Raw genomic sequence first — 15,839 nt, 5'->3', positions numbered from 1 at the left:
TACAAGAATTTCACAATGCGACTGCAACAATTAAGAACAGCATAAATCTAGCTGAGAAAAGAATTTCAGAGCTTGAAGACTGGCTCTCTGAAATGAGACAGTCAGACAAAAAAATTATAAAAACAATCAAAAGACATGAACAAAACCTCTGAGAAGTATGGGACTATGTAAAGAGGCCAAATCTCTGAATCACTGGCATCCCTGAAAGGGACAGGGAGAAAGCCAACAACTTGGAAAACCTATTTCAGTGTATTGTCCATAAAAACTTTTCCAACCTCACTAGAGAATCAAAAAGATTGAGGAAATATGGAGAGCTCCTGCAAGATTTTACACAAGAATACCATCTCCAAGACACATAATCATCAGATTTTCCAAGATCCAAATGAAAGAAAGAATGTTAAACGTGGCAAGAGAGAAAGGGCAAGTCACCTACAAATGGAACCCCATAAGGCTAACAGTGAAACTCTTAGCTGAAACCCTACAGGCCAGAAGAGATTGGGGACTATATTCGAAATTCTTAAAAGAAAAAAATCCTTCAACCAAGAATTTCATATCCAGCCAAAGTATACTTCCTGGGTGAAGGAGAAATAAGATCCTTTTCAGACAAGCAAAAGTTGAGGGAGTTTGTTATCACCAGACCTGCCTTACAAGAGATCTTGAAAGGAGCACTAAATATAGAAAGACCGCTACCAGCTAGTACAAAAACAGAGTTAAATACACAGACCACTGACACTATAAAGCAACCACAGGAACAAGCTGGCATAACAGTTGGCTAATAACACAACATCAGAATCAAATCCACAAATATCAACACTAACTTTATATGGAAATGGGTTAAATACCCTTCACTAAAAAGGCACAGTGTGGCAAGGTAGATATAAAAGCAAGAACCAATCGTATGCTGTCTTCAAGAGATGTGTCTAACACATAATGACACCCATGGGCTCAAAATAAAGGGATGGAGGAAAATCTACCAAGCAAATGGAAAACAAAAAAAAAGCAGGGTTTGCAATCCTAATTTCAGACAAAACAGATTTCAAACCAACAAAGATCAAAAAAGACAAAGAAGGGCATTAATAATGGTAAAGTGTTGAATTCAACAAGTGCTCCAGCACAGGAGCACCCAGATTTATAAAGCAAGGAGATATGTTTATATATAATCTATCTCACATATATGTATTATATATATCATGTTTGTGAGAATAAGTTATATGGACATAAAAGTAATTATATAGAAAAATGTAAAACATTGCAATACTAGTTATTTTAAAGTATTAAAACACTGTATATTTGAAAAACTTCACTACCATCTTCTTCCATTTACCAAGCTTACTATTAACCACTACCTGAAATATTTGGTATTAAGCCCATCTGAGATGGGCAGCCAGAGCACCCTAAGTATATGTCTATCTTTGCACCCTAAGTATATGTCTATCTTTGCTCTTACTATGTTGCATGGATTATAGATGCCATTTTCTGGGTCCCCTCCCACCGTTTCATGTCCTCCTTATGATCTTTGTCATCTGTGCTGGGTGCAGATACTACATCTGTGAAATGTTGAATAAAGGTCCCAGGGTAAAAATGTTAACCTTGACACAAGCAGAATTGACAAAAATCTGAGAATACTCAAGGGCAAGTCTCATTCTACCTTGTTTTATGTATGTTTAGAGAAACTCCAGAAGATACTTTCTAGTATCCAAAGGCAATTCAAATCCTTTTAGACTTCTTTCAAAGGAGAATGAGAAAAATGACCTTTTTTGAAAATGTAAACCTCAGAGAATGTTAAGAAACTTAATAATCTCACACTTTTTACCAAAGAATGCAAAATCAGTATTCTCAAGTTAATTTAATAGCTAGCAAAGCATGTTTGTGGTAGTCAAACATTTATTTATAGTAAGTTATTTTACTAACACTCAAGGCAGTTGCTACTTTGATTAAAACTCTCTTGTCTCAACTTTTTTCAGTCTTCTAACATTAGGAAATTAAAGTCTACTTTAATTGACTTCAGAAAGAAAGTATGGCCATTTCATTGCTAACTGCATATTTTAGAATAAAGAGGGGTCAAGAGTAATAACAGTGTGGTGATTATGCCAATCTACAACTACAGTTTATAAGAAACAAAATAAGGTCATCAGATGGCCAGATATTCCAAACTGCAGATTCTTTTTTGGATAAAATGTCAATGGAAATACTAGGTTGTGGCCGGGCGCGGTGGCTCACGCCTGTAATCCCAGCACTTTGGGAGGCCGAGGCGGGCGGATCACAAGGTCAGGAGATCGAGACCATGGTGAAACCCCGTCTCTACTAAAAAATAGAAAAATATTAGCCGGGCGCAGTGGCGGGCGCCTGTAGTCCCAGCTACTCGGGAGGCTGAGGCAGGGGAATGGCGTGAACCCGGGAGGCGGAGCTTGCAGTGAGCCGAGATTGCGCCACTGCACTCCAGCCTGGGCGACAGAGCGAGACTCCGTCTCAAAAAAAAAAAAAAAAAAAAGGAAATACTAGGTTGTGTCTGATTTATTGAAAAAATCAGTAAGATAGGCCACTAGCTAGACTAATAGAGAAGAGAGAAGATCCAAATAAATACAAAGAAACGTGATATTAAAAATATCTGATATAAAGTAATTTGGGTATTTGAATATTAACGTGTTATACAGCATTTGACACCTGACAAACACAACTATTTCAAGTCTCCATGACACTTCCTTCACTCTACAAGGGTGTGATGCATGGTCATCTAAAAACAGCAGCTGGAGATACAGTCAGGTCTCCCAGGCACTGCTCAAGAGGCACTTCTCAATGACAGAAATTGAAATTTACAGAGACAGTCCAATGGATTAAGCCTCTTCAGAGTAAAGCACAAATGGAGAACTACCGTCTCCTACACACATCTCTCTGTAATATGTACAGTCACGTTCCATTTCAACTTATTATTTGTACACATGGGGCAATAATCATCATTTGAAACAAAAGGAGGTTTCATTTTCAGCTAATGGGATAAAACATATCATAAGACACAGAATTTTGTAGTGTCCTGAAGGTCATCATCTTAACGGTGGCTCTCAAACCTGAGTGCACATCAGAATCCCCTGGATGGCTTGTGAAACCAGCCATCTTCTGCACAGCTATTAGATCCTACACCCTCTTACAAAAGACATCACTCTACAAATTGTCCCCTTTTACTGTCATATCTTCCCCCTCTGCATATAAACATGCTTTTATTTCTCCTATTGTTTTAAAACCCCTTAGAACTCTGGTTTCTGCTCCACCACCTCCCCGTTTTCTCGTGCCCTACTTGCAAACCTCAATAAAATGTCTACACTTGCCTTCTCATCCTTCCTGCCTAAAGCACATTCTTCGCTTGGCTTCTAGAGCATCATGTGTCTGTGGTTCTGCTACTACCAGCTTACTGGCTTTTAAGGGTTGAATTGTTTCCAAGGATTTGTTGAAGTCCTAACCCAGAGCGCTTAAGAATACGACCTTAGTTGGAAACCGGGTCTTTGCAGATTTAACCAACCTAAGAAGAAGTCATTAGGGTAAGCCTTAATCCAATATGACTGGTGTTCAGATTTAAAAAAGAAAAATGTGGAGACAGATATGCACAGAGGGAAGATGATGTGAAGGCATACAGGGGGAAGACAGCTGCATGAGTGGAGTGAGGACTCTACAAGCCACGGAATGACAAGGGTTGCCAGCAAACTCCAGAAGTCAGAGAGCTGAGGAAGGATCTCCCCTAGAGCCACCAAAGACAGCATGGCCTTGCCAGCACCTTGATTTCAGACATCTGGCCTCCAGTACTGCCATGAACACATTTCTGTTGTTTTGGGTCACCTGGTTTTAGTAGTTTGTTATAGCAGCCCTAGGAAGCTAACACCCTGGCTAATCTCCTTTGCATCAATGGACCATTTCTTATAGGGCTCAGTGACAGCACCTCTCTGCTTTTCTGCATCACACCCACACTAAGTTGATGTCAACCATTCTAAGGTTTAAAGCCATGACTCTGGTCCAGGCTTCTTCCCTGGTTTCCAGACTTCATGCATCCACCTGGCTTCATGATGTTTCCTCTTTGGTGTCCAACAGACATAAAAAATCTAACAACTCCCAAACCAAACTCCCGATTCTCCCGCAGAAAACCTGTGTGCCCCAGTCTCTCCAACTGCAGTGAATTAATACTCACTGACCTATTGTTCAGACAAAAAGGAAAAAAAAATAAAAAGAGTGACATTTGAATTCCTTCATTTTCTATATCCCACACCCCAAAGAAAAATCGGGCTCCTCCTTCAACCTGTGTTCACAAGATGACCTCTTCCAATGTCTCCTGCTGTCCCTACCAAGGAGCAAATCCTACCATTTCTTGCCTGGATGACCACAATAGAACCCGATGGGTCTTCCTGCTTCCACCTTTGTCTCCTGCATCCTAGTATCCACATGACTTCCTAACAGAGCTTTTAAAATACAAATCAGGTACACAATTGCTCTTTTCCTTTCACACTGAGGAAAAGCTAAAATTCTTAAAATTTCCCAAAAGACACCACATGATCCCTGCTTCCTCCAAACCCCTTGACTTCATCTCCTTTTCCTGTACCCCTGCTCCCTTTCCCTGTAGTCTCCCCATTCACTGCCTTTTTACTTTTCTCTAATGCACCTGCGTGCTGTTACTCCTACATCGATACTTGCTCTTCCCTCAAACGTGTCCACAGCTTGTTCCAGTTCCATCAGGTCTCCTCTACTCAGATGTCACCTCATGAGAGAGGCCATCACTGACCATCCTGTACGAACTAGTAACTCCCCCAGCCTGGCATTCTCTCACCTGCCTTATGGTTTCATAGCCTCCATCACCATGTGACCTATTAGCTATTTTCCTGTTTTAGATTTTCAATATGTGTTTATTTATTTAGAGATAGGGTCTCACTCTGTCACTCAGGCTGGAGTGCAGTGGCAAGATGGCAGCTCACTGCAGCCTCAACCTTGGGGCTCAAGCTATCCTCCCACTTTAGCCCCCCAAATAGCTGGGATTACAGGCATGTACCACCACACCAGGCTAATTTAAAAAATTTTTTGTAGAGATGGGGCCCCACTATGTTGCCCAAGCTGGTCTCAAACTCTTGGGCTCAAGTGATTTTCCTGTCTCATCCTCCAAAAGTGCTGGGATTACAGGCACCCAGCCTACATTTTAAAAATATGTTTCCCCCCACTAGAATAAGTTCCATGAGAATGGGGAACTAACTGCTATATTCTGTTCTTAAACTGTGCCTTGCCTTTGAGGGCACATGATATGAATTTTTAAAATGCATTAGTTAAAAAACAGGTAGAAATTCCTAAAATCAAGTGAATATACATATACACACACACATATATACATATATACACACACACACACACACACACACATACATATATATATATATATATATATATATATACACTGTCTGAAGTTTGTCGAAATTTCTCTGAAATTGGGACAAGCACAACTTTATCTCAGCATTGCAAACATTATGGTCATAAAAATTTCAAAAATCCTGTTAAGAATTAAAAAGAAAAAAGCCTGTTGATAAGTTCTTCCTTTAAATGATATTTAAAGGAAGCCCTAAAGAGGGCTGGGACCTCCTCTAGCCTCACAGAGTTGATGAGGACTGAGCCACCTAAATGATGTGACTACTTGGCTTGGGTTTGTCCTGTGCAGTGGTTGAACGTGGGTCAACTCTGTAGTTGAAGCTGCAACACTGCCCTAGAGACAATAATCTGTTCATTGTTACACTTTATATTAACATAAGATATAGACGTGGCCAGGTGTGGTGGCTCACGTTTGTAATCCAGGCACTTTGAGAGGTCGAGGCAGGAGGATCACCTGAGGTCAGGAGTTCGAGACCAGCCTGGTCAACATGATGAAACCCATCTCTACTAAAAACACAAAATTTAGTCAGGCATGGTGGTGGGTACCTGTAATCCCAGCTACTCAGGAGGCTGAGGCAGGAGAATTGCTTGAACCCAGGAGGGGGTAACTGCAGTGAGCCGATATTGCGCCATGGCACTCCAGCCTGGACAAGAGTGAGACTCCATCTCAAAAAAAAAGATACGGATGCAAGCACATAAAGCACATAGCCTCATGAGTCACATGTCTACTTCTATAGGATGGAAAAATCCTGAAATTTCTTTTCCTACTGCCCAACATGCAAAATGCAAGCCCAGTGAAAGAGCCAAGATGTAAAACTAGAATATCTAAGCAGTCAGCGATGAAGATTCTTGTCCTGTTCTGTGCATACACAGCAGCTGCAAAGCTTGTGAAGTTGAATTTTATCAGACTGACTTATATTTCATGTGCCAAAGTTTTGCCTTTAGCATTTCAGCAGGTGCAATGGGATAAACCAATATAGCAAAATTCTTAGCTACTGAGCTAAGAAAACTCCCTTTCACAACTCACAGTGTGAGAGACTGCAGAAGCTTTTGGGGAGGGGGAAGAAGAAAAAGACAGAAGAAGAAAAAGGCAGAAAGAGATGAGACTGAAAAAAGAATCTGTTGTCTATGCCTAGGAATGCTGTTAGAAACTCCATTCCTTCTGTTTTCCTACCTGAAGGGTCAAGGATGGGGTCCACTCAACCCTTTGAATTCTGCACCTGTCTAGTTTTTACTACAACACACCAGCATTAGGACTTGGAATAAGGTATTTAGAAGGTAACAAGCTGTGATATCAACTAAAAAAATGTTTTAAGCATTTGAGTCTAGAGAAAGAGCGTAACCAAAAAGAAAACAGAGGGGAAAAAATGGTGCCTAAGCTGTGGCAATGAGTTAAGTAGAGAATAGTGATTTTCCTGCAAAAGAGACCTGGAGAGGAAGTTTAAAATGCAAGAGATGGTGTAACAGAAATAAAGGTTGTAAAAGGGGCCTCAGGTATTTGAGGACCAAAGCTATGTCAGTCTGGGGACGCCTCAACATAATTGTGTGCACTCTTATTGCTCTGAGGACTGAAAAGAGACACAACAAGACCCCAGGCATTTAAATGGGACTCATAGCCACACATACATATATCTTGCTCTCCCATAACCACCTGTCAGCCTTGCTTCCGACTTCCCCAGATGCCCATGTGCTCAGCTGCTACATTCATGGCAGTGTTTAGAGAGCATTCCATGTGCACCATCAAGGACACAGGCTGCATCTTCTTCTTGTATGACACCTAATGCCCTAAATTCCCAATTGTTATTAAATTAGTAATAGTCATGAGATACCTAGTATTTTAGACTAACATTAGAAGAACATATTTGATCCAATTTAATAAGAAAGTCAGAATGAGTAACCTGAGGCTGAAATGCCTCTTTAATAAAATCCACATAGGAGTACTATAGTATATTCATTATGTATATAAAAATATACACTACTGTATTAGTGTTTTACATATGGCATTAAAAACTATGAAGTAAGTACTTTATTATACTCATTTTACAGGAAAAGATATTATAGACACAGGAATATTGAATGACAGCTAAAGTCCCCTTCTTATATGAGGCAAAATCTGGAATTGACAATGTACATAACCACTGTGTGTCATAAACTAAGATGTAATTAGGTTTTTCTAATACTCTGCTGTTTTCAATGTCTATTTACATTTTTGTCAGAGTTTTAAAGAATAATTGTACTTAAAAATATAATACTAATTTCTCCTTTAAAACTAATTGCTTAATTTATAGGCAAAAATCATCTATAATGATTCAGAGATCCAAGCAGGAAAAAAGATGCCTTAATTTTGGTATAATTCTAAAGCAATAATCATACTATACCAAATGGAATTTAAATGCTTTCATATTGAAATTAAAATAGGAGGCTCTTTTTAAATCTTAACCAAAGAGCACACAGTGAAATGACTGTGTCCAAAGCCAGAGATATGGAATGTAAATGACATAAAATATTGTAGAATTGTAACTAAGTTACCATTAATTATAGAGAAAATTGTATGTATTCATGAGTGCAAAAATATCCAAATTATTTCAATGACAACATTGTTAAAAGTTTTAAACATGTCTATCATGCAAAAGGAAAACTGGCAGAAATATTTAATTGAATTAAGTTAAATAATACCAAGGCAAGTATTGAGCTTGGAAATAAAATTAGAACTTTTTTGAAACTACTAAAAATATCACAATATAAGGCAATTCTGAAAACTGCTGATACAAAAACCTAAGGTGATCAAATTATCTTTCTTAAATTTTTTTCTTTTCTGACATCAAAAAAAGTCTAATCATAATTTGCAGACATCAACTGTTTTCTGTCATCACTAGATCACTGTCTCCACTCAACACAAAATATATACCAAGTAGGTACGAAGCCTATACATATTTACTATTTCTGAATAGAATAAGGTAAATCAACTGGCTACATCCTATACATTATTACTGGCATGGAGGTATTGTAGAAATACCTCTGCTAATCCTAGAAATGTTCTGACTCTTGTAGGAAAGATAGAGCAGCTAGCAGATTAATTTCCAAATTATACCAGAGAACTTTAAGAAAACATTATGGCTTCATACATCTCAATCTGACTACGATGAACAGTGAAAATTACACAAAATTAATTTAGGAGCACTTATAGATTGGCTTGTGGTCTTGGATATCCATTACTTCTCTACAAGTTAAGTTCATGATTCAGTAATTATTTCCTCTTTCCTGCATGGCTTTGCTACTGGTCAGCTTGCAGCCCAGAAAACTCCCTTTTCCAGAAAACAGTACTTACTCTGTCTATTGATCCACATACTTCCCTTCCTTGCAGACCCCATCTCATGGATTGAAATATAAACTACTCACTTGATTTCTTTCTGCTGCTGGAACAATGGGCTCTGGTTTATAGTCACTACACCCAGTGAGTCTGTAGGAGGTCTGAGATGTGGGTTTGTGATCCTGTAACTTCACTTCCCCAGAAAACTACAATTATCCCTTCACCTGTAGATACAACGGCAGTACATATTTGAGGAAGTTAAAGTTATTTTCAGAAAACCAATAACCAAAAACAGTAATGTTCTAATGTGCATCTCCAGGAGACATAAAAATGTTTGGGAGAGGCTCTATTTTTCCACAGTATCTGGAAGAAAACAGGGCCTCCCATAATGGAAGTAGGAAATGCTGAGTCTGAGATATGAGAGACTGACAGCAAAGCATGTGTGTCTTACTGAATTCTGTGCTTCCTTGAGTTATGCATCTGCTGAAAATCTAATTTTCAGGTAATCTCCAAACTGCTGAGCCAAACTATTCTTTAAAAAGATGGGATCACACAAAGAGCTTGAGAAGGAGGTGTCAACAGTTGACACTGCAGAGAAGAACTTACACTCAAACATTAATATAAGGAATAAACAGAAAACTAATTGTACAATTCAATGCAAATTAACATTAAAATGCAGATAATATGTATTCTAGGAATATATATTTTATCAACATTTACCCCATAGAGGCAGAGATTCTAAACTAAATATTTATAGAAGAAACAGAACATTCGTTAGAGACCCCTCCTACCCATAAAAATGTACCAAATTTATGGATTCCAGAAGAAAATTCTACTCACATACTAATGAATATTCCAATATATCCTAAACTATATAAAAGCTATACTCATTCTTCCCAATCATTTTTAGGAAGGATAAATTGATATGAAAACTGTTTGCATGAGCAATAGAGAATATTACAAATAATTAAAAATACAAATATGAAAGTAACATTTTTACGTATTAGAAACCATTGTGTTAACACATTAAAATATTATAGCATTACTAAGTGCCCTTTATGCCAGAAAGGCAAGTGAGATTCATTCTCAGGAAATTCTTTAATTACATTAATTGTATGCATAATTACATTAATTAATGAGAATGTCATGTGCTCATGTTCATAAATGCAAACAGATGTCAAAATGTCAAAGAAAATTATATTTTCAATAATTTAATCAATAAGAAATTACCAGAAAATTTTTTTAAAACATAAAAATAGATTTGTACAAATGAAGAGTAATGACATTACATGATTAGGCAGCAAGAGTCAACATTAGTAAGAAATCAAAAATAATTTTTTTTTAAGATAGGGTCTCTCCCTCCCACCCATGCTGAAGTGGAGGGGTGCGATCTCAGCTCACTGCAACCTCCACCTCCTGGACTCAAGCCATCCTCCTCTTTCAACCCCCCAAGTAGCTAAGACTACATTCATGCGCCACCATGCCCGGCTAATTTTTTTACTTTTTGTAGAGCCGGGGGTTTGTCATGTTGCCCAGGCTGGTTGGGAACTCCCGAGCTCAAGCGATCTGCCTGCCTCAGCCTCCCAAAGTACTGGGATTACAGGCCTGAGCCACCATGTCCAGCCAAAAAGTAAAAAAACCCAACACATTGATTTTAACTCCAATATAGCTATCATCTGTTTGTATTCTGGAGCTAGAAAGTTTATTCTGAAGAAGAATAAACAAAAATATACATGAAAAGTCTGAAAAGAGAGTGACTTCTGTAAAATGTTGGAGACTTTGAAGTTAAAATTGTGTTGTGTTAATTCATAAACAGAATGAGAGGCCAATGGCATGTAAAATTCAATAGTGGACTAACACATATATGAAATGCACCGTGCAATATAAGCAGCAGTGGTGAAAGAAGTGACGCAAGCTCGGCGTGTCTCCCTCAGGACTGATGCTCACAGACACGCAGCACAGACTTTGTCTCTCTCAGTGTTTGCTCTCTACAGGTCTGGTGTTCCTACATGTGCAGGAAGGACACTTTGCCTTCCTGCAAGAGCATTTTGGGCTAATATCCAATGAATGTGATTCCTACTGCCTCAACACTCATTGTGACCTGTTTTCAGAGCCCGCAATATGCTTCCTGGTGAGCTGTCACTGCCATTACTAAAACTTTATTACCTGCAGGTGACCCAGGTCTACGTTTGTGAATTATGGAAACAGTCAGACATTACTGGAGTAATTCTGTAGTTGGTGACTTGCCTGGTGCAGGACTATTGGGGGGCACCTTTCTTTACTGGGTCTGCAGGTGAAGAGTGTGGGAAGTGTTCAGAGACACTGGGATGGGCCACTCCAAAGTGTGATGCTCTCAAACTATACCCCAAACTGACACAGGCAGAAAGTTCATGTCCCTTTAGAAGAAGGAAAAACATATTTGGAAAGAATAATCATCATTGGTTGTGAAACAAAGTCTTCTTCAGAGCATGTGCTAAAATAAACACTAACAGATGTTCTATGGCCAGAATAAAAGTGTTTATTTGTTAATAGATGCTGGTGAGGCTGGACAGAAAAAGGAGCACATATGGAGTTAGTGGGAATGTAAACTAGTTAAGCCGCTGTGGAATGTAAACTAGTTCAGCTGGAGATTTCTCAAAGAACTTAAAACAGGTATCATTTGACCTGGCAATCCTATTACTGGTGCCGGGTGCGGTGGCTCATGCCTGTCATCTCAACACTTTGGGAGGCCGAGGCAGGTGGATCACCTGAGGTCAGGAGTTTGAGACCAGCCTGGCCAAAATGGTGAAACCCTATCTCTATTATAAATACAAAAATTTGTTGGGTGTAGTGGTGGGCATCTGTAATCCCAGCTACTCAGGAGGCTGAGGCAGGAGAATCGCTTGAACCCAGAGGAGGTTGCAGACAGCCAAGATCACGCTACTGCACTCCAGCCTGGGAAAGAGAGCAAGACTCTGTCTCAAAATAATAATAATAATAATAATAATAATAATAATAAAAATAAAATAAAAATAAAGATCCCATTACCGGGTATATACCCAAAATAAAATACATTATTTTACCAAAAAGACACATGTAAACCTGCACATGTACCCCTTCTATCTAAAATGCAACTTGAAAAAATATTTTTAATAACATTTGTGAAAAATGTTATCTAATTGTAGGAATAAAGACGGACTTTCTAACTAGGTTCAAGAAGCACACAGCCAAAAGGAAGGACTCAGAGAAGGGCCAAGGAAAGCCAGAAGTGTCAGCATGCTTGGCACAAGCTGGTAGGTATTTGCTGGACTGACAGCTGCTCTGGGGAAATGAAAAAGTGTTACTCAGACACAATTATTGATTCTTTAATTTCTTGATTTTCCTAGGACATCTTTATCATTCTTCTCTGACCCTCCTGTGTGTGTTCAGACATCTGTCCCTTAGAGGTGACTTGTTGGCTGCAGAATGTGGCACTTATTACTGTCCTTTGCTCAAGGAAGAGGGACCTCTCTAATCCCAGAAATGTCTCTATCTGACGGAAGAAATCAAATAACAAATGAAGAGATATACCATATTCATAAACAGAAACACTCAATATTGTTAAGATGCCAGTTTTTCCTAATATACAGATTCAATGCAATTCCAATCAAAGTGGAAGCAAGTAAGTTGGAGAATATAGAAAAACTAACTCTAAAGTTTATATGGATAGGCAAGAGAACTTCAATAGTAAAACATAATATTGAAGAAGAACAAAATTGGAGGACGGACACTAATCAACTTCCAGACTTACTATAAAACTACAGTAATCAAGAGTGTGGTATTGATGAAAAAATAGACAAACAGATTGACGAAACATGATAAAGTTGAGAAATAGACACAAATCAACATATTCAGTTTGTCTTTGGAAAGGAAATAAAGGAAATATGATGATGAAACAAAGATAGTTTTTCAGGAAGCGGGGCTGGAACAACTGAACATCCACATGCAAAAAATAGAATCACAGACCTTACACCTTAACAAAAATTAACTCAAAATAAAGACCTAAAATATAACAGAAAATTATAAAACTGATAAGGGTTTGATAATGACCTTTAGAAAAAAAAAAGAGTTGCAGTTCATAAAAGAAAGAAGTGATAAGCTGGATTTGATTAAAATGTATTACTTTTCCTCCGTGAAAGACACTAAAAAGAAAACCCACAGACTGGAAGAAAATACCTGCCAAAACATATCTGATTAAGGGCTGTCGTAAAAATATATCAGTATTCTTAGAATAGTAAGAAACAACCCAATTTAAAAATGAGCTAAAGGGCGGGAGCGGTGGTTTATGTCTGTAATCCCAGCACTTTGGGAGGGCAAGGCAGGTGGATCATTTGAGGTCATGAATTCGAGACTTGCCTGGCCAACATGACGAAACCCTGTCTCTACTAAAAATACAAAAATCAGCCAGGTGTGGTGGTGCATGCCTGTGATCCCAGCTACTCGGGAGGCTGAGGCAGGAGAATAGCTTGCACCCAGGAGGCAGAGGTTGCAGTGAACCAAGATTGTGCCACTGCACCCCAGCCTGGGTAATGGAGCAAGACCTTGTCTCAAAAAAAAAAAAAAAAAGGCGCTAAAGACCTTAACAGGCACCTCGCCAAATGAAATATACAAATGAAAAATAAGCATATGTAATGATGCTACACAAAATATTTCCTCAGGGAAATGCAACAATGAGATGCCATTGCACACCTATTAGAATGACCAAAATCCAGAATACTGACATCACCAAATACTGGCAAAAATGTGGAGAGGAACTCTAATTCAATGCTTGTGGGAATGCAAAATGGTGCAGTCATTTTAAAATTGTATTTATAATTTCAACTTTTATTATGGATTAAAATGCATACATGCTGTCACATGGGTAAACTGCATGACACTGAGGCTTGGGGTCCCAACAATCTCATCACCAGGAAGTAGGCATAGTACCCAATAGGTGGTTCTTCAGCCCAGACACCCCTCCATCCTTTCCTTGTCTAGTGGTCCTCAGTGTCTAGTCTCATCTTTATGTTCATGTGTATTCAATGTTTCGCTCCCACTAATAAGTGAGAACACATGTATTTGGTTTTCTGTTTTTGCAGTAATTCACTTATGGTAAGTTACCTCCAGTCCCATCCATGTTGCTGCAAAGGACATTATTTCATTATTTTTTATGACTGCATAGTATTCCATAGGGTCTATGTGCCACGTTTTCTTTATCTAGTCTACCATTGATGGGTGCTGCCATGAACATGTATGTGCATGTGTTTTTATGGTAGATTGGTTTATATTCCCTTGGGTATATGCCTAATCATGGGATTGCTGAGTCCACTGGTAATTCTGTCTTAAGTTCTTTGAGAAATTGCCCAACTGCTTTCCACAACTGCTGAACAAACTAACATACCCTCCAATGGTGTGTAAGTATTTCCTTTTCTCCACAGCCTTGTCAGCATGTTATTTTTTTTACTTTTGAGTAATAGCCATTCTGACTGGTGTGGGATGGATCTCCTTGTGGTTTTGATCTACATTTCTCCAATCATTAGTGGTGTTGAGCATTTTTTCATATGCTTCTTGGCCTTGCATATGTCTTCTTTTGAAAAATGTCTGTTCATGCCCTTTGCCCACCTTTTAATGAGGTTGTTTTTTGCTTGTAAATTTAAGTTCCTTTTAGATTCTGGATACTAGACCTTTGTCAGCTGCACAATTTGCAAATATTTTCTCTCATTCGGCTGATTGTCTGTTTACCTTGTTGATAGTTTATTTTACTGTGTAGAAGCTCTTTAGTTTAATTAGGTCCCATTTGTTGACTTGCTTTTGTTTCAATTCCTTTTGGCATCTTCATCATGAAATCTTTGCCAGGTCCTATGTCCAGAATGATATTCCCTAAGTTATCTTTGAGGGCTTTTTTAGTTTCAAGTTTTACATTTAAGTCTTTAGTCATCTTTAGCTGATTTTTGTATATGGTGTAAGGAAGGGGTCCAGTTTTAATCTTTTGCATAAGGCTAGCCAGTTATTTCAGAACCATTTATTGAATGCACGAATACTTTCCCCATTGCTTGTTTTTGCTGATTTTGTCAAAGACTAGATTGTTGTAGCTGTGCAGCATTATTTCTGGGCTCTCTATTCTGTTCCATTCATCTGTAAGTCTGTTTTTGTACCAGTAGCATGCTGTTTTGGTTACTGTAGCCTTGTACGATAGTCTGAATTTGGGTAATGTGATGCTTGCTTCCACTGTATGTATACCACATGTTAAAATCCATTTGTCTATTGATAGACACTTAGGTTGTTTGTTTTCACATCTTGACTACTGCAAATAATACTGCAATAAACATGGGAGAGCATACATACATCTTTTTCAGATTCTGATTTTAATCCCTTTCTGTATATTCCCAGTAGTGGAATTGCTGGATCACAGGCAATCATATTTTTAGTTTTCTGAGGAATCTTTTGTTTTCCAAAATGGCTGTACCAATATACAATACCCCTAATAGTAAATAACAATTCCCTTTTCTCCACATCCTCTCCAAAACTTATCTTTCATCTTTTTGCTAATTGGCAATCAAACAGATACGAGCTGACACCTAATTCTGGTCTTATTTTGTATTATCTCATGATTAAAGATGTTGAACAGTTTTTAATATATCCATTAGCCATTTGTGTGTCTTCTTTGAGAAATATACATTGAGGTCTTTGCCCTTTTGAGAGAGGGTGTTGCTCTGTCACCCAGGAGAAAGTGCAGTGCTGTGATCAAGGCTTACTGCAGACTCTACCTCCCAGGATCCAGCAGTCCTCCTCCTTCAGCTTCCTGAGTGACTGAGACAAGAGGCACATGCTTCACACTTGACTAATTATAAAAAATTTGTTTTGAAGATGGGGAGGTTTCCTTATGTTGCCCAGACTGGTCTTAATCTCTTGGTCTCAAGCAATCTTCTCAGCTCAGCCTCCAAAAATGCTGAGATTATTTATAGGCATGAGCCACACTGCGTCCGGCCCTTTGCTCATTTTTTAATTGGGATATGTTTTCTTATTATTCAGTAGATTGTGTTTCTTTTAAATTTTGGTTATTAGGCTCAATGTATAATTTTCAATGTTTTTTTTCTAATCTTGTCTGTTGTTTCTTTTGCTGTGCAAAACTTTTCAGTTT

The sequence above is a fragment of the Chlorocebus sabaeus genome, chromosome 18, assembly GCF_047675955.1.
Source record: "Chlorocebus sabaeus isolate Y175 chromosome 18, mChlSab1.0.hap1, whole genome shotgun sequence".
NCBI classification, from domain to species: Eukaryota; Metazoa; Chordata; class Mammalia; order Primates; family Cercopithecidae; genus Chlorocebus; species Chlorocebus sabaeus.
The sequence above is the reverse complement of the archived record's forward strand: the minus strand, read 5'-3'. Positions refer to the sequence as shown.